Source organism: Lissotriton helveticus, chromosome 4_1, assembly GCF_964261635.1.
Source record: "Lissotriton helveticus chromosome 4_1, aLisHel1.1, whole genome shotgun sequence".
NCBI classification, from domain to species: domain Eukaryota; kingdom Metazoa; phylum Chordata; class Amphibia; order Caudata; family Salamandridae; genus Lissotriton; species Lissotriton helveticus.
This window is the reverse complement of record NC_136063.1, coordinates 109,421,700-109,445,827: the sequence shown is the minus strand read 5'-3', so window position 1 is coordinate 109,445,827 and position 24,128 is coordinate 109,421,700. Positions and strand designations below refer to the sequence as shown.

General features: G+C 39.3%; 1 protein-coding gene across 1 annotated transcript in view; it reads right to left on the bottom strand.

Annotated features, from left to right (window-relative positions):
• The window catches only part of LOC144828409 (fucolectin-4-like), a 390,135-nt gene that overhangs the window by 20,445 nt on the left and 345,562 nt on the right, over positions 1-24,128 (bottom strand). The window lies entirely within an intron of this gene.

Below are 24,128 nucleotides of genomic sequence, written 5' to 3'. Positions count from 1 at the left end.
TTCATCGCTAAGAATCAGAAAAAGCATATATTTCTTCGTTCATTACATGGGGGCTGTGAGCTTTTTACAGATGCAAGTACTGTAATTTCATTTAAACAGAGACAGAAAAGCTGGGCCCTATCTCAGCAGACGGGTTCTGTTTACCTTTTTCACCGGGCATGCAGATAACTGTTAAGCAAAATATACTGTCTTGGCAGCCCTTGCTGGATTTCTTTCGGCTGAGCTAGAAGCATGCGAGGTCAGAGATACATAACTGCAGCCTTCAGTGTGTCAGGAGTCATGAAAAACCCTTATTTCAGAAAATGGCTCAGGCTGAGCCACAAAAAGGTTTCATCGTGATTTATTTAAAAGTGCACAATGTAAATACATGGGCCACAAATGCTAACTTAACTTTGTTACATGGGAGACTTAATTTCTGGCATCCTAAAGCAGGACGTGATTGCAGAGGCCTTTTTGTTCAGGCCACTTAAGGGAAAATAAGCATGGGTGACATGCACATATATGTAACACACATGTAACATAGGGTACACGTAGGGGGCATCTTGGTCAGGCAAAATTTCATTTTCCCTATCAGTCTGTTCTGTTTTGACCCGTTCCCCCTCCTCCTGTAGTTCTTTTTCTTTGGCTTTTTCCCCTGCTTGTTTAGTTCTCTCTGCTTTATTGAATTCTTTCTCTGTTCTCCTATGTGACTCTTTGCACCACAATTTGATGGCATCTTTCTGAGAAGGTCTTGACTTCCTTTTCCATAGCGCTTCTTCCACCCTCATAATGCATTCAGAATCCCATGTTCCTGAGATAGGCCATCTATACTTTTCCTCCAGGTCCTTTGTATAGTCTACCCATAAATCTAAAAACAAAATGGTGTCTAATCCATGCTTATTATACATATAATGACCAGGTGTGTCTCTAGGCGGGATGTTAACTGACTCTTCTAGTATACCTTTTCTGGTCCCTATCTGACGCAATTTTGAAAACAGTGGCATGTTTGAAACCAATATTCACAAAATAGACTGAAACAATCAACAATCATTCACACACAAACAAATATTAAACACTAAAACAGTTACAACCTAAACTGATACAGAGAGCTAAACATGTACTTGAAAAACTTTATGCACTGGAATACAGTACAACCATACCGGTCTCAAAAATGAGACACGTCTTTACCGTGCCCACGTTTACCATGGACCCGTCTTGACCGTGAACATGTGAATGGACACGTCTTGACCGTGCTCATATAAATGAGACACGTCTTTACCGTTTTCACGAATAACGTGAACCCGTCTTTACCGTTTCCACGTTTTACTGTGGACCCGTCTTGACCGTGTTCATATAAAATGAACCCGTCTTGAAACTTTATGCCTTCCCCATTGCGGTAATCACCGGGAAGCAGAGCTTGAAACTTGAAGGCCTCGGATGTCTACGCATGCGCCTCGGAACAGGTGGACCTCTGGAGACCTCGGACCTTGCTCTCTCACGGGTTGGGCTCTGGTTGAGACGATCCGCGTTCCTCACCGCCTCGTACGGATGCCTGGTCGCAGTCCGTCCTCCTCCTGGGCCTGAGGGAGTAGCGGGAAATCCCAATGGCGTGTACACTTGAAAGTCCGTCACGGCTGTGGAGGGAGGCAAAGGCTAGACCTACAACTCCGGCGCGTGGGGAAAGGGATAGTCCCTGTTCAGGCGCCAAATTAATGTGGTAAATAAAATAATTACCCTGGCATAATTTCTAGGCATTAACAATTAGCATGTATCAAATGAGAGGCAGAGAGTCTGTGGTGTCCAAGTTAAAAGGGCTTTATTCCAATAACTCGAGTTAAGGGAGAATCTGTTCCATCACCACTGAGGTTCAGGAAGGGTCTTCTAACATTTAATAACAAATGAACAACATTTATACATTTTGTCTTGTACATAGGGCGTAGGAAGGAACGCAGAACAGAGAAAGAAACAGATAAGAGCATGTGGGCGTACATGTGGGTGTACACTTTATGAGTCATAGGTAGGTGATAGGTAGGTGTCATAGGTGGGTGGTACACAGAGGAGGAGTTTGCATGACCAGCTGGAACTTTGCCCTACTTGTGTGCAACTTGGTCATGACGTGCAATTGACGTGTAACTGGGAGGAGAGCTGACTTTAAGTCTAGTAGAGAAGCCTTCAGTGTCAGGGCGACCAGCACATCTAGTACTATCTGATATCTTGATATCGGGGATGTATTATCTGAAGCAAAGGTTATTCATCGCTAAGAATCAGAAAAAGCATATATTTCTTCGTTCATTACATGGGGCTGTGAGCTTTTTACAGATGCAAGTACTGTAATTTCATTTAAACAGAGACAGAAAAGCTGGGCCCTATCTCAGCAGACGGGTTCTGTTTATCTTTTTCACCGGGCATGCAGATAACTGTTAAGCAAAATATACTGTCTTGGCAGCCCTTGCTGGATTTCTTTTGGCTGAGCTAGAAGCATGCGAGGTCAGAGATGCATAACTGCAGCCTTCAGTGTGTCAGGAGTCATGAAAAACCCTTATTTCAGAAAATGGCTCAGGCTGAGCCACAAAAAGGTTTCATCGTGATTTATTTAAAAGTGCACAATGTAAATACATGGGCCACAAATGCTAACTTAACTTTGTTACATGGGAGACTTAATTTCTGGCATCCTAAAGCAGGACGTGATTGCAGAGGCCTTTTTGTTCAGGCCACTTAAGGGAAAATAAGCATGGGTGACATGCACATATATGTAACACACATGTAACATAGGGTACACGTAGGGGGCATCTTGGTCAGGCAAAATTTCATTTTCCTCAAAGTGGTTCCTTTTTAATTACCGTCATCGGTATTTCATCCGAACCCATTGCTCCTGAGGATCTCATTTTTTTTATAAAATCAACTATGTCAGTCACTGAGTGTACACTGTTGGATCTATGAGTTTCCAAAGGGTCGAGGGAGGGCTCGCTACAGTGGAGCTCCACGCCTCCACGTAGCACCTGTGAGCCGTGCTGTGACTCCTCCCCTCCACGAGGTTGTTTCTGATGGCGGCGGACATGAGGAGCAGGCAGCTACCTCCATCAGCGTTTGGATTCTAGTTCTACGCTTAGCGGGCAGATTATCAGTTGAAACGGCGGAACGGCGGAGCGTTGCTTTCCTGCTACCTCGCCGGCGTTCGGATTTTTTGCTGCTTGATCGATTGATTTAGAGTCGACGGTCGGATAGACATCAGGAGCAGCACATCTCCACATCACCACCGGCGTTTGTAGCCGTTGACAAGAATGCAATACTGACTGCAGGGATGGCAGAGCACTACTTCATCGTAAAGTAAGCGGACCAAGCCCATCAAGCATTTTTTTTTTCGAAAAATCTCGTGTGTTTAACATGACAATCTCTCCCTGTGTTGCTGCAGGAATTTACTGAGGCTGCAGAGGCTGCAGAGGCTGCAGAGACTGTTTAACGGAGCGAACTGATAATTAAAGCGCCGGAAGAAGTGGCTGTAGAAGCCATAAACGGCCAGATGCAACGTGTGGTTCTGACTTTCATGCGCTCTTTCTTCCTTTGTATTCTGAAAGTAAAGAAGCAAAACAAGCAGTAGAGAAACGAACAGTGTATTCTTCGTCTGGTGAAAATCGAGTTGGGATTTTTATCAGATACACACTGCATATTGGATGGTACTAATTGGCTCGGACACATAAAACAGTAAGCCCCCTTTTTTTTATTTTTTTTTTGGGTGTAATTGCTCGTGTGCTGTAGCCTGTGGTGCTGGGCTGAACCAAGCAAGGAAGTAAAGGGGTGTTTTGTCTGATTTCTAGCTCCTAGCTGTTCATAACAATTTCAAGACTAATTAAAGACTCAATTACTATTCGAGAGCCTATTCGAAAGCCTCCATCCTCCAGCGTGAGCACAATGGGGAAACTACTTAATGCTCGTCTCAAAGCCAGACAACGGCGACAGCTGGCAAAGGAGGCAGCAGCTAAATTAACAGAAGGAAATTCCCTGAAGGATGATGACTCAGCACATTCATCTGATAACTCTGAGGTCGAGGATTTGTTAACAGATAGTTTGGCTCAGTCGCAAATGGGAGATAACTTGACCGAAACTCACCTTGATGATGCATCTCATACCCATGATTCATTTCATCCACCTTTGCTGCCTCCACCTATTCCTTCTGTGGCTAAGCAGTTCCCCCTTTTCGCAAAAAAAGTCTCGCCTCTCTCACCTAACCTGGTCCCCCCAAAGAATTCAATGGGCTTGGATGCATTACAAAATCAATCGAATGGTACAATTACTTCAAAGGATCCGAGCATAGCTGCGTCTCGTTCAAACTTGGCATCTCCTACCAATACTGCATGTGACTCAAAGCAAGCTACCGATACTTCTGATAATAAAACAAAAGATATATTAAGTACAGCAACGGTGCCACTTCAAGTCACCGATATGGGGGCAGGAGTGGGGACAGGTGGGGGAGTAGCAGACCACCTTGGGCCTCTGCTTGAGATGAATACGGAAACAGAGGGAGAGGGAGAGATGCGAATGTCCGTGAAAGATATGCTTAACCTGATTCTGGAGGAAGTTAGAGAAATAAAAAGGTCGCAAAATGCAGAACTCTCGACAATCCACCAGAGACTGGACAAAATGGACAAAATAGAAGAATTAGTATCTACTTTTCCAGCCCGCTTAGTGGAAGCAGAAGAACGGATTTCAACACTGGAGGATCAAATGGTCGAAGTTAAAAAGGACACTAAAGGGACTATAAAAACCACAAGGGCTCTTGAACTAAAACTTGATGAGTTGGAAAACTATAATAGGAGGTCCAACCTACGTATCGTAGGAGTTCCGGAAGGAATTGAGGGGTCGGACACATTGGCATGGGTAACCTCTTTTCTTCAACAAGGGTGATACCGGAATATAAAGGAGACCTCACTATAACAAGAGCCCACCGGGTTCCTGCTCAACCATTTCCGAATTCTACCCTTCCGCGTACTATTGTACTAAATTTCGCAGATGTTAGAGTAAAGGAACAAATATTGTCTAGGGCTTTCAAACAAAGACAATTTCCTGTGAATGCTACGGTGAAATGCCGAATATTCACAGATATGTCAGCTATCGCGGCCAGACGGAGGAAAGAATTTGTAAAGATGCTCCAACTTTTTAAAGCTCAAGGGGCTCAAGCGATGATAGCACAGCAATCTAAACTTAGAGTTCTGATTAAGGGTAAATTCTATCTACTATCCGATATTGAGGAAGCACAGGATTTGCTACATGAAATACAAAATGTTTAATAGTGATAGAACGGTTTAATTCTTTATTTTTCGTTTGTTACTCTTAAACTCTTACTCTTACATTCTGACACGCCATTATGGCTATACTCTTGGGTTTTGGGAGGGGAGGGAGGAGCACGGGTCTGGGGGTCAGGGGGTGTTTTACCACTACACCCCAAGGTCAAGGGAAGGGTGCTGTAGCAAGCGTGGGGGGAGAGGATAGAGAGTTAGTAGGGTGCCACAGACCAGGCGGGGGGAGGGGGGGGAGGAGAGGGCGGGGAAAAAAGAAAAAAAAAATTCTTGGTGGAGAGATGTTTCATTATGTTATTTATGTTTTATGTCTGATGATTAATATATTTTTTAAGCTAGAAGCAGATGGTTCTAAGGAGTCTGGGGAAATAAGGGCTGGAATGAACTATATGCACTTAATTCATATGTCTGTACTATGTCTAAGTTGGGTTTGAAAATCATTTCCTTTAATGTAAACGGTCTCAATAATAAGAAGAAAATGAGGGCAATAGAGGCATGGCTTTTAACAGAGAATCCTGCAGTCATTATGATACAAGAAACTCATATCGCAATCTCTAAAGCAGATACATTTTCCATGTTTAAAGGATGGGCCGACTATCGAGGTTTCTCTTTCTTTTCAGAGTCACAGCGGGGGGTTGCACTTTTTTTTAGTAAGAAATTAGAGGCAGAAATAATTCACACTGAAGCAGATAGACAGGGCCGGTGGTGCTGGGCTAAATGTATAATCAAGAATAGACCTTCTCCCATTACTTTTGTGAACTTCTATGCTCCCATTAACGATTGCCCTTTAATATATGAAGAAATGTTTCAGTCCCTTCTTATGGTTAATGGAGATCTAGTTATTGGAGGGGATTTTAATATATTGATGAACCCACAAATTGATTCAACCTTGGGCAGAAAAAAGCAGTCTAAACCTAAATCTCATCAGACTATTCTTAATAATATTAGGACTTTAGATCTAGCTGAGTGTTGGCGGTTAACAAACCCTCATAACAGAGAATATACATGCTGGTCGGGGAGGCACAAGTCATTTTCTCGTATAGATTTCTTCCTAATTTCCTCAATACTTACTAGTCGAGATCATAAGTTTTTACATAATGGCTTCTCCGATCATGCAATGCTTGTCCTTGAAATTGAGCTAGATGTAAGGATTAATGTGGTGAAACGTTGGGTCTTCAACAAATCCTATTTGAATGATGAACCTTGGGTTATGTCTGTCCAGGCAGAGATAAAGGATTTTCTAGAACGAAATATGGGGACAGCGCCAATTCATACTATATGGGACACTTTGAAGGCGTATATTCGGGGCATTATTATAAGTAGGGATGCAAGAGAGGCAGCTATATTTCGTGATACAAAAAACCAGTTACAGCAAAAAATACAGGCCTTAATACATCAAAAATATCACAATCCCTCGGTCGATTTAAAAAACCTATTAAGTGCAGCGAAACGTGATTTGAGCGCTCACTATTTCTCAAGAAGCGAGGAAATCTTTTATAGGCAAGTGCAGAAATCCTATGAGCATAGCAACTTTACCGGAAATTTTTTGGCATGGCAAGTAAAGGAACAAGCAGCAGCCAACCTGATTCGTTCCTTAAAATCCCCTACCACCGGAGTAGACACTTCAGATCAGGTGGAAATAGGAGCAATTATGTTAACTCATTACAAAAATATCTATTCTTCTTCCCATATTTTGGATCAAGTTAGTTTAAATGTATTTCTAGATAAATACTCTCTTCCATCACTTTCCAATATGGATCAAGAAGTTATGGCTTCTTTTTTCTCTATTAAAGAATTGGAGTTGGTAGTTAAAAATTCACCACATGGTAAGGCTTGCGGCCCAGATGGATTTCCAGCCGATTTTTATTACATTTTTTGGCTCTCTTTCTGAAGTACTTCTTTTATTAGTTAATTCAATGCTTCAGGGGGGACCAATCCCGACATCCTTCTATGATGGTACAGTGGTCAGCTTTTTGAAAAAAGGAAAAGAAGCAAAAGATCCAAACTCCTATAGGCCTCTAACTTTATTAAATACGGATTACAAAATTATTACAAAATTGCTTTCTATTCGTTTTAATAAGGTTGCGTCACAGTTAATTCATACAGATCAGAATGGATTTATCACTGGCCGTCAACTCCTCACTAACACACATTATTTAGTTGAAGCATTAGATTTTTTTGAAACTCGTAAGGTATCGGCTTTAATTCTTCTTTTAGACGCAGAAAAAGCTTTTGATTTAGTAGTTTGGGACACTCTTTTTTTCATTTTATATCGATTTGGTATACCTTCTCAAGTCATTACTTTAATTAAAAATCTGTACCAGGGAGCAAAAGCCCATATTCTAATTAATAAACTGATGGTTGGGTCTATTCCTGTTCAAAGAGGAACAAGACAAGGTTGCCCTCTCTCCCCCATTCTTTTTGCTTTTTTCATCGAGCCTCTAGCATCTGCAATAAGAAAAGATAAAAATATTTCTCCGCCGATAGTTGGTATGGATAAGATCAAACTGTACGCAGATGATATTATGCTTCTGTTGAAATCCGATATGCAGTCGCAAGAGCAAGCCTTTTCCATCTTTTCACAATTTGAAGCATTGGGGGGGTATCGTATTAATAAACGGAAAACTGAGATCATAATCAGTGGGAATAACAACACGGATCTGCATTCAGATATTCGGAGATGCATAACCGATAAACCCAAAAGATACCTAGGGGTTTATTTTTCATCTTCAGTACGCGATCTATATACGCTCAATTTTGAACCCTTAATCAGGAAAGTTCGTGCTATGTTCCTAAGATGGGATACGCTTCCTTTGTCTATTTTCGGCCGAGTAGCATTAATTAAGATGTCAATACTTCCACTTTTCAACTTTTTGTTTTCAACCATCTCCTGTTCCCTTCCTGGGTTTTTCTTTTCAAAGATTGAATCTCTTTTTTCAACCTTCATCTGGGCAAAAAAGACTCCAAGAATAGCTATAGAAACCCTATACGTAGATAAGGAACACGGTGGATTGGGCCTACCAAATTTAAAAGATTATTACTATGCATATTTTGTGCAGTATCTCTCGAGATTTAAATATCCAGCACTTAGAGATGTATTGTTTATTAATTTCTTTTTTGATTTAATCTGCAAAGAATCCCAAATACCTTCTCCTCTCGCGATTGTTAAATCACCCAAATTAGTCAGATACAAGACTTTCTGTTGGTTTCTTAAAAAGCGAGATGTTATGCTGAAAAGGTACTCACTCTCTCTCCTGTCCCTAGTAACTCCATTAAGAGAGGCTGTTTTTGGATTAGGAACCAGATTAGATTCTGATATCACACGTACTTGGGCGAGATATGGGTTCGTTAACTTATCAAATTTTATTAAATTTGGAGTCTGGTTGACTCCCGATGAGATGGTATTGTTAATACGTGGTAATTTTCTTCTTATGGGCTCATATGTAGCGCTGTATAGGCTATTGAGCAATATTGATATTACACAAATAAGTCAGACCTCTAATTTATCGAACGATATCTTTTGGTCCCCAGTATTCAAGAGGGCGGGAGCATGGAGGAAAAGTTTGGTGGAAAATAGGGAGGAGGATGTGAGTGCCAAAGCGATAAAAAAATGGCAGAAACATGAAAGCTTCAATTTAAAGGAAATAAACTGGAAAACCCTAATTAATTAAATTTCACGGTCCTTAGAGGGGCTAACTGGAGACGTATGCTTTTCTTTAGCAAATGGCTATTATATTATACACCGGCAGTGATGTCCAAAATGTACAGTAATGTATCATCTAATTGTTTCAGATGTACTCAACCGGATGTGGCTAATTGGTCACATATTATTGCCTTTTGTCCTAAAATTAAGGTTTTCTGGGAAAATTTGTTTTTTATATTGTCTCAATATTTACATTTTATGATTGTTAACTGTAATAATTTGATTATACTTGGGGTTGATCCAGAGCTTAATTTGGAAGATTCCTTAGTGAAGCTTTTGTACATCATTGTTGCAATTGCCAGATCTCTTATTCTTAAGTATTGGAAAACAGAAATAATTCCAACTGCAGATGAATGTTTACAAAAAATTAAGAGAGTTAGAAACAGCGAACTTAGGTATGCAAAAAGGATTGGAGCTTTACGTAAATTTACTAAAATTTGGAAAGATTACTTTGACTGAGAAAAATGTTCAATGCTGGACATTTGGGATCTGGGATATCATGCTTCTGATTAAATACAAATATTTTTTGTTTGATCTGTACCTATTGTAGGCGATTTCAATGTATTTTTAGTTCAGTATGCTTAGATTTACATATTGGATATTTGGTAATCATTATGTCATTGATTCTCTGCCAAGAACTCAATAAAAATATTTGTTTTAAAAAAGAGTTTCCAAAGGGTCAAGGGCAGCGGGGAGGAAACTAGGAGCGTTAGTGTTTGCTGCGTAGAGTTCTACCAAGTGGATTTTCCAATCCTCATCTTTAACTGGAATGGGGAAAGATTTTACTCTTGTACTGCAGCAGTCAGCAATTGCTTTCCAAAATTTTGGGAAGTTGTTTTTAAAGGCTGCCTCTTTGAACTGCACCCATGCACCTTCTTCCTTTAATTGCATCAGATAGCATTTTTTCCTCTGCCTTTTCCTCTACAATACATTGATTAAGTCACCATCATCATCATCATAAAAAAACTTCATTGCGGCTATTTCAGCCATAAAAGCATTTCCAATACAATAAAATACATTAAAATATATCAGTAGCAGGAATAGGAAATACATTTTCATTATTGAACTGGCGTTTACATATTGAGTGAAGGTCAGGGCAGAAAGACAAGGAAGCCAATTTCATGTTAAAAAGAATAATTTAGGGATAAAAACATATAAGAAGTATTAAAAAGCCGTAAAAGTTAAACGTCCGTATTCAATGAGGCTATCGGCTTACAAGCACTCTGTCTCTCATTCAGAGGCAATTTCCAGGATGTTGCAGTTGCATTAGTTAGACTTTCATAAAAACAGCCACAAGTAACTAAGTGCCATTCTTTAGCAGATACCTTCGTTTTAACCACATAGCAAGGAGAAATTTAGAACTTGCAACAACATAAACTGGGTTTGTGTCAGATTTTAGGATCCTGCAAAATTCACAGTCATTCCTAATACCCAAGTTTCTGCACAGTTGAATAATCCATTTGGACCTGGACTGCTAATATGCAGAGCAGAAGAGCATTACATGGGTCACTGTTTCCTCCTCCGCCATATCCCTGTTGGGGCCTTATGAGTATGATTTGCAGGAATGTCGTTTTCTAACCTCCCATTAGCAATTATAAGATCTAAGCTTCTCAGACCTTCAAGTAATAAGGCACCCCTTTTATCGGTCCTACTTTATTCAGAAATTGTGCCGTGGGGATTTTTAGGGCTTCATTTTTTTCAGTATTAGAGGAAATAAAAACAAATAGATCTTTTATTAGGTGAGCATGGGATGCATCTGGAGGAAGATATACGTTTACAATTAACAGAGTATTTAAATGATCCTAGGAGTCCTTGAGATGTAACTTAATTGCCTGAATCAAGTTAGAATCATGAAAAAATTATTTATAAGACCAGCTAAAATTTGTACTAAGCATAATAGTGATTTCTCCTTTAGCATGTCCTCTATTCACTTGGAGCGCAGGCCGGCTCAGCACCATATAATCTTCAATGGACCAATCCATTGTGATCCAGGTCTCTTGTAGACAAATTATGTCCGTGCTCTGATCCTTCAATAATAAGAATTTATTTTTATTAGACTTTGGGCCGGCTGCATTCCAAGCTATTACAGAGAAATCCCTGCTAGGAGGAATTCCCACAGCCTCTTAATCTGAGTCCTTTTCAGGCTGGTTAATTCATCCCAATTGGTATTGGCTATGCCCAGTTCAGGATTCTTAGTCCTTTCAAAGGGGGATACTGTAGCTAATGTTCTTTCTAATTCCTTGTCTGAGAAAGTAAGACCAGTAATGTCAGCCATATATTAAGAAGGTGGTGGTCCGTGCTCTGTGTGAAGATGTGAGGTCAATGCTTAGAAACGCAATTAGTGATTTATTCGGAAAAAACCTCTGCAGTTGCACGCTGCCTCTATACCTATAAGAGAGGGGAAGTGAGAGGATCAGTTAAGTGAGGGTTTTACAAGAAATGTTTTGTTTTCCCCTGTAGACGGTTAGTATCCTTTACAGTTGGGTTCTTATTTTGCATTTATAGTTTGGTTGGAGGATGACCCTAGCAATCCTGTCCCACCTGTCAAAATGTTGATAATACTGTGTAAACCTCTGGGCCAAAAGGAAGATGCCCACATGTGAATGCTTCTCATCCTGTTCGATGTTGTGCACTTCTGCTTCAATGCTACTGAGCTTCATGATGTGCTAAAAATAGTTGCAAGCCAGCACCATGTATGCAGTTTCCTACTGTGAATAGTCTATTGCACTGATGTGATGTGATGCTATGACCTACATGTTAATGATGTCATCTGAAATTTATGAAAGTACAATATATACATGTATATCTTCCAAAGTTCCCTGTCTTGTTCATATTAAATGTGTTAAGATTAACTTCAAGAAGCAAGTTTATCTTCAATTATTTATTTATTCTCACTAACAAGAATAGCACAGCTCCAATATAGTCTTCGCAGCTCCTTTCTCATCTCTTCATGTTCCACTCTAGCCATTTCACACTCTCATAACTCATGGCTTAGAATGGAACACGAGAGCGCAAATAGTACACAAGTTACAACATATCTCCATTTTCTTAAATGTGAGGAATAGAAACATATAATAAAAGAATAAATATACAAAAGTACACACATATGAACATCATAGGTTACAATACACAAATGCCATGACGAAAATGGGGAAAATATATATTTATATCAAACAAAGCTCCACGATGCCAGTCAGCAAAAGACGGAGAAACAGACTCTTGCTTCAGCTTCAGTTGCAGGTAATCTTTATTTTGGATTTTCAAAAGTGCATTGCTTGTGCCGAAAAAAACACCAGACGCGTTTCGGCGAACTCAGTCGCCTTGATCACCGGATGTCAGTGCAAAGTACCCCCTTCACATTTTAAATCACCATTAACCAATCGTGAGCTAAGGCTGTTATCTGACCATTTCAAGACATAGAAAGCAGACTATAACCTTATTTGTGAGGGAAATGGGAAAACAGACTTTTGAATGTTGAAAAATATTCGATGGCCAATTTTCAAACAATATGCAACGTAAAATACAAAGCATACATCATTATTTTTTCATGTCAACATTTCAATTGTTAAGGTGCACCTTGTTACAACAAAAGAAATGTACATATGCAAAGTTTTTTTGCCCAATGCGTATAAACACTGAAAAACGAGTAAAGAAGAAAAAAATATAACTGTTCCAATACATAGAATTATTAAGTAGTTATATTTGCATGACCTGTCATTTACTGTTAACCCAATTACCATTCAACCATTCAAATTTGGATTAGTCGGCCACCGCATATGGTATAGTTGATCAGTGTTTTAGTAACTTATTCCTATATTTTGGACAAAAAACCATCTGAGTATATATTTATGTGTCTGATCCCGACAGATGACAGTCAAAGTGCATGTGCTATAGTACTGTATATAAAGTGCATAAAGTTCCCAGCTGGGAACTTGCTTAAACTATATAATAACAGGGGGCAGGGTTAGGAGCAGAGGCAGCTAACCTAATCAAATAATTACAAATATACTTGTTACAGGGCTTTAATTCATAGTTGGACAAGGTGTCAAAGCAGAACTAAAATGAGAGCAAACTAAACCTCTTATTTCCAATATTGTTCCCTTTAATCAATTCATGGGGTCAATAGATCCATGCAATGGCATCAATAAATAGCACAAAACCAAAAATTCATATAAATATAAATCCATGATAAAATACACATCAACTGAACACCATAAAAAAGATCTAAAAACCCTCATAAAAAGATTAAAAATATAGTTAATACATACTAATAAATACATATATAAATATATAGATAAATATCAGCGCCAGGTCAAATTCATAAAGTGTTATCCAAGAAGGGAATTAGATATTATAACAATCTAGAGATAGTGATGTAGGTCCTCACAAATGTTAAGCCCTCTTGGGGTCTTAGTATCGAGTTCCAAGATATATTTGGTCTCGAGTTGTCGTAACAACTTTTCCCGATTGCCGCCCCTCTTACTTGGTTGTACACTGTCAATAACATAATATTGTAACACATTCAGATTATTGTTGTGTTCGATTTTGACATGTCGGGCCACAGGATATGTTGGGTCAGAATTAACTGTTGCCCTCAAGTGCTGTAGGATTCTTGCATGCACTTGTAGCTTTGTGCTACCTACATAACGGAGCCCGCAAATGCATTTCAGCAAATACATGGCATGGTCTGTTCTGCACGTGTAGTGACCCTTGATCTTTTATATTTATATATACATAAATATATTTTGTAAACACAGTCCGCTGAAATCACGTCAGCTAACAAAAAAGGAGCACACTGCAAATCCGTTTAGATTGTGTTTTATTCCATAAATGAAAATCCCCCTCCAAGTATTTGACAGACTTGTTTCGCCGGTCTGGCTTTGTCAATGTCAATGACTTTGATAAAGTTTCACCATTATAAAGTGCACGTGCAAGTTAAAATCGTAAGGAACATAAAGAAGGCTACTAAATGTCTCATTACATGATTACTGTGTCGGCCATCTTAACATGTAGCACATTGAGTGTTTCAGAGCCATGTCCAATACATTAAACACATTAAACAAACCCGTGGAGTAGCAAGGAAAGTCACAAGCCTCAAAATATAATTATAGAAATTAGTATAAAAATATATATTTGGACACAAAGCATCAATAACTATGCGTTCATCGACTTCCCAATATGTCAAGCCTCCATTTGCCCTCAAGAAAAAATGAGCATTTTAACAGGTTTCATAACAATTAACAATCCTGACTCATATATATTCAGAGGAACCACAGGTTGAGTGTAAAAATTATTATTATTATGCCCTGAATGGGCACACGAGAAAATGTGGAATGTGGAAATTTTTCATTCTCCATATTGTACATACAACCTAAGTTTTTCCACTATTCCTACGGGAACGCATAGCATAAGCAGCATCTCCTGATGGTTACATAAAATGTATAAAATCTCTCTATTCTGATAATTTAACCAATCAGTATAGAAAGAGAGACAGTTGTGTTTTTCAAATGTTGCTTTGTGTCAAGTGTTTTACAAATAGATTTTGTTTCTTTGAGAAATTGTAATTGGAGAAAATGTGAAGCATTAGTACTGACAGGGTTTTTATGTGCATAGGAGCTGTGGAGTGTTTTCAAATTATGACTTGTAAATCGTTTTTGAGGAAAAGGAATGGTTTTAATATTTATGACGAGGACATAATGGTGTATGCTTCTTTATAAGGCAATTGAGTGTCTCTGATGTTATTTTTTCCATTTTAATGTAAGACCTTTCCCTGTGGAGCAAATTGCTTGTAAATATGGTCCCACCTGTGCATGGCAAATTTAGATTTTGAATGTTTGCGTTACATAGCCATGTTAAAAGTGACCCAAGCATGCTGCAAAGGCAATCAAAAAACGCTTTCATGTGTCTTAAGGACATTTTAAGTCATTTCCCCATGTGGAGTGTTTTTAAATTATGACTTGAAAATCGTTTTTGGGGAAAAGGAATGCTTTTAAAATTTATGACAAGGACATAATGGTGTATGCTTCTTTATAAGGCATTTCAGTGTCTCTGATGTTATTTTTCCAATATTAAATTAAAAGACCTTTCCCCGTGGAGCAAATTCCTTGTAAATATGCTCCCACCTGTGCATGGTAAATTTAAATTTTGACTGTTTGAGTTACATAGCCATGTTAAAAGTGACCCAAAAAAGTTGCAACGGCTTTAAAAAAACACTTTCATGTGTCTTGAGGACATTTTAAGTCATTTCCCCGTGGGCAGTGTTTTCAAATTATGAGTTGAAAATCGTTTTTGAGGTAAAGGAATGTTTTTAAAATTTATGTGCGCCATATGCCTCCAAATTTCTTTTTCAGGGGTGCAGCAGGGTGTTCTTGAGACACCCCTGCACCCTTGAAAAAATTCCACATTTGCGATGAGCTAATTGCTAATCGCAAATTGCACCTTTATTCCTATGGGTCTCCTGCTCCATGGAAATGAATGGGTAATTTGCAATTAGCAATTTGCTCATCGCAAATTAGGAATGGTAAAGAATCGCTATTTATTCCTTAAAGTTCGCTATTTAGGAAATGCAAAAAACTTTGATGATACATATGGCGGTTCATCTCTAACAAGATAAGAAGCTTAGGGATAGATTTATGATGACTGGCGCACCACCAGGGATGTGCCAGTCATCCTGCGCCGCTGTTCCGCCACCCATGGTGTGCTGCATTTACAATGCGGCGCACCATGGGGCAAAAACAGCACAGATGCGTGACGCATCTGTGCCGTAAAGGTGGCGCATTGCTGGAGTTGTATCGCAAGTGTGATGAAGCTCCAGCAAGGCTCAGGGGTGCCCCTGTCGTAGGGTTTCTGTTCTCACACAGAACTAAGCACAGAGGATTGGAACCTCGGCGAATTAGGGTGCCCCAAAACTCACCTTAGTACCCAAAAACCCCTTAACAAGCTAGCTACAGTGTCACATTGGATATAACAAACTCCCAATCTTTAGACAATTCAGAACATGAACTTACAGTACCTCAGGATACGTGGAACTCATGAACACTCGGTCGTTATATATTCATTACAAACGAGAACATGGAGTTAAGAAGAACACATGTGCATTTGAAATGTTTATTTACTAATGCCGTCTTCTCAGGCGTAGTATCTTAGATAATACAAGTACACATATTATCAGTAGCAAAATTACCAGCATAGTTACTAGTACATAAAAAGCGAATGGTGACAGTATGTTAACATGCTGTAAATGAATAAGAGTTAGCAACACTTATATTTCACCCTCCCTAATACACATATTATATTATTTGCTAAGAAGGTGTCTTTGGGTTGGTTTAGGGCGGGCCCATACCTTAGTGTCCTAGATTTGAAGGAATCACATCAGCATACACCAGCTCTCTCTTCATGTGAACCGCATCAAGTGTTGTGTATGTGTGTTCGGCAAAGCAATATAAAACCCGCCTCATGCCCAGAATTGGTAGAAGCTGCACTTATGTTATGACTATGAAGTCGTGGAGATCAGACCTCATAACAATTCTGTATCGTGTTGTTCTTGAAACTTCAGCTCTCGCTGTACAGATATAGTTTAACAAGCAAAGCAGATAGTAGAGCAATAACATATTATTCTCATGTAAACCACGATGAACTACTAGGTTGAAAGCTAAAGCAACAACTAAGTGTCGTGTGCAGAAGTTGCAAAAAAGGAAAAATGGCGTTTAAACCGGTAATAGGCCCATGCTAACTTAACACGGTGTAAAGATATCCAGGATCTACATGACACCCCCCCATGATCCGGAAACGAACTGAATAAGATAATAGAAGTGCCATCTCATGAGAGCAGATTGCAACTTTATATGTGCACGGTCCGCAAGGTAAAACATTAAAAACTAGCAAAATGTAATGCTAAAAAAAAATAAAACAGCCAACTACTTTATCGAGGCTTAAGCCAATAGGCAAGCTAAATAATAAAAACTTGACAAATAAGTCAATGAATTGTCAATGAAATGCTAGTACTCAGCATATCAAACATGAAAAAGGTCTATGACATAACTGTGTATGCAAAATAAGCTGCAACAGCCTCCAATAGGAAGTCACCGTCTTCATCCGAAAACAGTTCAGCCATCCAACTTAAAAGCGGAAAAGAACATACGTGCTCTCCCAGCACCGGATCCTCTATCACCATCAGAGGACAGCTCGGTGGGTTTTCAAGAAAGCTCTGTTCCAAGAAAGACCGCCAGTAAATTCCAGGGACCAATTAGTCCATGCATCAATGCCACAGCCATAATCCTTTCGCCAGGACAAACCAACTCGTGAGTAATGATAGGACTCATCAGCTGATTAAAGTCGACGTCAGGAGAAACCGGTCCGCAGAGACACAAATCAATGGCCCAATCGAAATCACAGGTCAGGCAGTGAAATACAGGCTGGACACAGGTGAAGTAGGAGAATCGAAAAGATAATCCATATGCCGTGCTTAATATCGCCAACGGCATTGTGCCATAATATTCAAGCATGCGATTGCGGAACAGCGTCAGCAGCTGCAGGGCGGGACCTTGCACAGGAAGGACATCCATATTTAAAAATGTAAAAAAGCACAAGAGCGTCCGCTGCTAATGCAAGTAAAACTGGGAATCCACCAAACAAAGTGGAAAAAATAGAATGAAAGAAAGCAGGGATGACTCCAAAGATTTTCTCAAATGAAGTCACGAGACCACTGCTAACAACTTTAAAAAAATGCGCCAGGTCCTTTGTGGAGGACGCGTTAAAGATAGTCCGAACCATCTCGCTGAAATGCAAAGGCGAATCAGTATTTAAAAGGGCCTGCACCTCTGTACGGGTGTTCGCTATGTGAAGCACGAAAGTTTCACGGGCCGAACTCAAGGCCACCTCTCTCTGAGACAAAAGAGCCCTTATTCTTGCCATGCCGTTGAAATCTGCACCCAAGGTTGGTATTTGTGGCCAGATTGAAAACTCCCTATGTTCATGTGTGGGAGGAAATAGAACATTTCTGCAGCAAATAACCCGTTCACTTACTGTTACGATAAAAGGAATACTTGTAATTAACCCACAACAATCTTCATTATTGAACATCAAATAACTACCATTTTCCAACAACTTGAACGTGGGGATGATAGCAGGAACTGGCGTGCCTTGCAACACGCAAGCCATATTTGGTCGGTCTTTGTTGCATGAACCGTGTAACTGTATGTGCCTACACATTAGTGAATGATCTGGCGTCTCAGTGCATTCCTCTCCATTCAGATAAACTTCTTGGTCATCTTTGAAACATCTGTATGTGTATGGAAGCGACCAGACCTCATGAAGAAAACCACTACCTAAAGGTTCATAACGACCTATTGGTACATATTTCATACAATTTGAAAACTTATATAAAGCAAAAGGCAGTGTTATTAAACCGTGGATGAGGCACGTTGCAGCATTGGCCTCTGCCACTGAAAAAGGCAAAGATTCTAACCTTTCAATATGTAACATAGAAAAGGAAGCATCACGCATTGACAGCAAGCGTTGTTTGTTAGTCAAATTGAATGGGGCAAATAAAGAAGAAACGTTCATGTATCCCCAGGGAACTTTACCATTTTTCAGAGTTTGAAGGGTCCAAGCAAATTGCATGATTGATTTTAATTGATTCTGACCATGGTATAACACTGACACTTCATCATGCACAATATCGACAACTGACGACACAATGTCATCTAGTGTGTAAATTCTAGATGAAAGAACGCTAATACTATTGTCAACAACTGCAAGCACTTTTTCAAGATTCGCTTGATCAATAGCCCTAAGGCGTGTAGCAGCCTCAATCTGAGTCAGTTTCCAAATTTCATTGTAAGCTGCATATATCCACCTTTTCGACCTGCCACTAGCCGGGCCTTTAATGAAATCATTCAAATCCACGTCTGCATTCAGTTTAGAAAGGTGACTTTTAACTGCAAGTAAAGTTGAATGCTTCAGCCAATTCTGACACAATTTTCCTACAGAGTAAGTCGTGACAGTGTGGACCAAGTCAAACCGGGGATCAGATGTAACATTTTTAAAACCTTCTGTTAAACCCAAAAATCGATTCTGGCAAGAATCTGAACTACGTTGCCAAAGCAGCCAACCTTACGGAGTAGGGCCTGTAAATCACTAATGGACATCCGAGTAAAATTACTTCAACCATCATATTCCTCTAACTCCGGGATAGTAGGGGTGTTTAATTTTTTAGAAGTAGCCAATCCAAAGCATGTGGTCTGGGAAATTGTTTCATTCAGAAACAACATATGATTCGGGATGAGACATGCACGGTGCAAAGCCTCAGTGCCTTGTACCTGCCAGGTTTGTGAACCCCAAACTGATGTAGATCCTGGATATCTTTACACCGTGTTAAGTTAGCATGGGCTCATTACCGGTTTAAACGCCATTTTTCCTTTTTTGCAACTTCTGCACACGACACTTAGTTGTTGCTTTAGCTTTCAGCCTATGTGCGTCAAGACCTATGCCTGCTTCAACCAGGCGCAGGGTTTTGACGCAGCTTTGTCCTATCTGATTGTAAATGCGGCACACCATGGGCGGCAGAGCAGCGGTGCACGTTAACTGGTGCATCCCTGGGGATGTGCTAGTTAACATCAATCTGCCCCTTTACATTTAAGTATGTGCAGGGGACACAGAGTCGGTGAGGCTTATCCAAGGTTAAGAAGAGATGAGTCCTGTTCACTGAAAAATTGGACATAGGCTTCACCTCCTCAGCATCGCTGGACATGGCTAAATAATAGCTGCAAAATGTTACTCTTGTTAAACAATTTTACTATTATAATCTCTGAGATTTGTCTCTTACTCTGCAACATCTCATTGTTGTTATCTTTCTTTAAAGATAAAGACAACATCAACATGAGCGACAATCACCAATCAGTTGATTTCGACCTCATCATTGAACTCGTAATTGAAACATCAGTGGATGTTGATCCCTTGGATGATTTAAATCGTGAGGATGAAGAAGAACGTGATGAGGATGCAGATTTGTCAGAATTGTATGACATAGGATGGGAAGCTGACGTGCTTGAGCCTATGGAACTATAAACATTTATTTAAAAAACGTATAACAAATAAAAAGTAAAAATGTAAACCGTTTAATTTAAAAATAAAGACACCTTCAAAAACAGGTTATGTGTAGTGTCTTCAATAAAATATTAAAATATGCTCATAAAATTAGATCAGATTCACATATAAAACAGCACAGGTAAAATGAATATAAATTCCATTTCTTTTCTGCTATTTCTGTATTCTAAATTTGCCAAGCACTAAAAAATCTTCTATGTAAAAATGTTAAGTAGTGTGTTAAGTTTTTGATGACTGTTATTGATTTACTGTTGGGTAATAGTGGTTAATAACATTTTTTATTATATTTTACCACAGATTCAACTGCAGATCATTTGAAGATTTCAGCATGCCAACCAAAGAAAGACTGAGAAAGGCTGCAAAACGTCAAAGACAGCAGGTCAATGAAAAAAAGCAGCAGTTCTCTAACAAAAATATTTGTCAAGTCACCAAGAAAGCACCGGGTAAGAGTACAAAAACATTCATAAGAAATATCTGTAGTAAAAAAAATATTACTACAGAAAATGTTTCAGTCCAGAAAAGGAGAAGCAATTCAAACGGAAAGGAAAGGCCAATGAAAAATGTTACTGCTAGAGCAAGAGATAACTCTGTGCATGATAGTAGAAGGAAACAACAGTTTAGGGACATTCGTAAACGAATGTTCCGCAACAGGATAATTGGCAATTTGTTAAAAAATATTAAGAAAGGTGAACAGAAAGTGGTTTTTTATAAGAGAAAAAAAATAGTTGAGAAAGTCATTGATCAGGCATTTGAAATTAAACGTAAGTTATTTATTTTGATAATCAATAGAATTAGGAAGCTAAACAAGGCAATTTATGATTTCAAAAGAAATAGTAGATGGAAGAGAATAGTTAATCGTAGTAATTTTTGTGAAGTTTTTTCTGGAGAATGGATGCATAGTTCAAGCTCGGAGGCATTTTTTAATGAGGAGAGTTATTTCCAGGATAATGATTTGGTGCATGCAGTTGACACCAGTGGTCGAGCTTATGAAGTGAAAGATGGTTGTCCACTTGAAAAAGAAAAACTTGTGACAACAGAGATAGAAGAGGTGTTAGGTAATGAGGTTTTAGGAAGACGTCCTAAGGGTCCTGTGTACACCTGGAAGTGTATTAGTATTTGCAGTGTACGACAGGATTCCATCAATTTGCTTTGTGATTTTATACGGTCATTTAATAAGAAACGTTTGAAGCAGAAAATGAAGTTGTTGCAAGAATTAGATCCTTGCAGAGTGAGAGAAGTGACAGGTTTGCATGGGCATTCACTGGCTTGTCTTTCCAGGAGAGTATGCCAGAGTGTTTTTCATCATTTCAGGATGCTAGCAGTGCATCATAATAAAGTGAGGAAATTACTTAGAATGTTGTATTATGCTAAGAGTCCAGCAATTATGCTTAAACAATTATGCGCTGCTCTTTTGCATGGTTCTGAAATAGATGTGAAGAATATATGTGAAGAAATTGAGTTTTGTTACTTTGGAAGTAAAGAGGAGAATGTTGAAATTGACCAAGAAGAAGAGAGTAATGTGAAAGATAGTGTACAGTTTTCCAGTACAGATAATTTCCAGAGGGAAATTGCAACGTTTGAGGTGAAATCAAGTGAGAGGCCAAATTTCACTTGTGTGTGTTGTCGACGCACTTATTATAAGAATCAGACTAAGTTAGTGGATTTATATGCAAAAAGTGAAAGGGAAAATAATAGTGAATTGAAGGATTTTACAACATACTTGATGGTAGAAAATTGTTTTGATTTGGGATTGGATCAACGTGTGTGTACTTATTGTTGTAACAAATTAAATCAAAACCAGATGCCTGCTAGAGCAGTTCATAATAATCTGGAATTGGTTGAGATTCCTTCTGAATTGAAGGATTTAAATACTTATGAATCTATTTTGATTCAAAGTATCCATCCCTTTCAGGCTATTGTAAGAATAGAGCCAAAGACAGGGAAATTGCCTCCATCAGATTTACAGAGAGGATTAAAGGGAAGAGTTGTTTATTTGCCTCTAGATTTGAAGAAAAACATTAACACAATTGGAGTAGAAAAAGTGGAAGAGGAACCTCTGGTTATCTTAGTTAATGGGGTTCCGACAAAGAATAAGAAAATATGGCAAGATTTAGTGGATGTTAGGAAAGTCAAAAAGGCAACATTGTATTTGAAAAAAAATAATAAATACTATAAAAATGTATATGTTGCAGAAGAGGAAGTAAGTGAGGAAGAGGATAGCGATTTGTGTGCTGGTCAAATTGAGAAAGTAGAACCCTGTACTAGTGAAGAAATATATGAACATTATAGTGTTCATCCTTTGCATTCCAAGGAAGTCATGGGGAATGCTATTGAGTTGTTTCAAATGAAACAAGCCAAAGGGAGTCCCATTAGTGTTTGGGAGGAAAGTTTGGAAGCTCGGTGTTTCCCACAGCTTTTTCCAACAGGTCAGGGAGGAAGATATGATGAGCGACCTCATCAAATTCCTGCTTCTGAATACCGGACTTTGCGATTGTATGCAGGAGATGCTAGGTTTCGACAATGCATTCCCTATTTGTTTCATCTCCTGTTTGAAAGCGATCTGTCTGGACTGTCATATGCAGTGAACCACATCTTGAAAAGTGGTATACACATGACAGTATTTTGGATTCTCACCTGATTAATCTCATGGCGTGTCAGCGTGGTACTAATGAGTACTGGTACCGTCGTCATGGTGATTTAAAATGTATGCTGAGGAACTTAGGAACTCCCACATGGTTCCTCACTCTGAGCTGTGCCGAGTATGGCTGGGAAGACTTACTTGAATTTCTACGAGAGGCAAATGCAAACATCGAAAACATCGAATTCAAGACACCCGGAGAACTGTGCTCTTTGGATCCAGTCTATGTATGCAGGTACTTCAATCATAGATTTGAAGCTATGATGTCTTTCATCATGAATAAGAAGAATCCACCTCTTGGAGAGGTGTTGGATTTCTTCTGGAGAAAGGAGTACCAAGCAAGAGGTGCTCCTCATATACATATGCTGCTGTAGATCAAGGATGCACCTAAATTTGGAACGGATCCAGAAGACTCAGTGATGAGTTTCATACAACAGTATTCTACGTGTGCTGTTCCAAACACAAAGGAGAAGAAAAGCCTAAGAGAAAAAGTTCTACGTTTCCAAAGCCATCGATGTGGAAAGTACTGTCGTCGTAAATTCCGAAACAAGGACAAGTTCTACACCAAATGTCGTTTCGGCTTTCCACGACCGGTGATTTCTAAAGGAAGAGTAAACAGTTTGATGTCTTCGCTGCGACATAATGTGATGAAGAAATCACCTAAAAACACATACAATTTGAAGAGGAACGAAGAGTCCAAGTACATCAACGACTACAACCCGGTGATTTTGTCTATGTTGAATGCTAACATGGATATACAGTTTGTGGCTGATAACTGTATGGCTGTGGCTCGGTATGTGACATCTTACATCACCAAAAAAGAGAAGACAGAATTGAAGGATATGTGGGAGGACATTTCACATGAAAAGAGCCTCAGCAAGAAGTTGTACAGTTTCAGTCTGAAGATGTTGTCGCATCGAGAAATCGGAGCTTACGAATGCTCTGACTGGTTGTCTTCAGCAAGTCTCTATGCCAAGTCCAGGAGTATTGTTTGGGCGAGTCTTAGTCTTGCTGCAACGCGTAATCAAGTTCTGAAACCTGTGCGGGAAATTGAGTATTTGGCGGAAAAGGAGCCAAACAGTACCGACATTTTGAAGACCAACATGTTGGATACATATTATCCAAATCGAAGCAAACACCTCGACAATGTTTGTCTGTATGAGGTTCTTCAAAATTACATATTCAAGAGGAACATCAAAGAAGATACTGAGAAAGGAGTGTATGCTGTAATAGGAAGTGAGGGATGTCTGGTCAAGCAAAGAAAATGCCACTTGGTAAACCATCGAAAATTGAGTGGCAAATCTTCTGAAAAAAAGGAGTTTTTCTATTTAGCACTTTTGCAACTTTTCAAGCCTTGGCGTGCAGAAGAGGAACTGCTTGGAGATTTCCTCTGTTACGAAGACTCTTT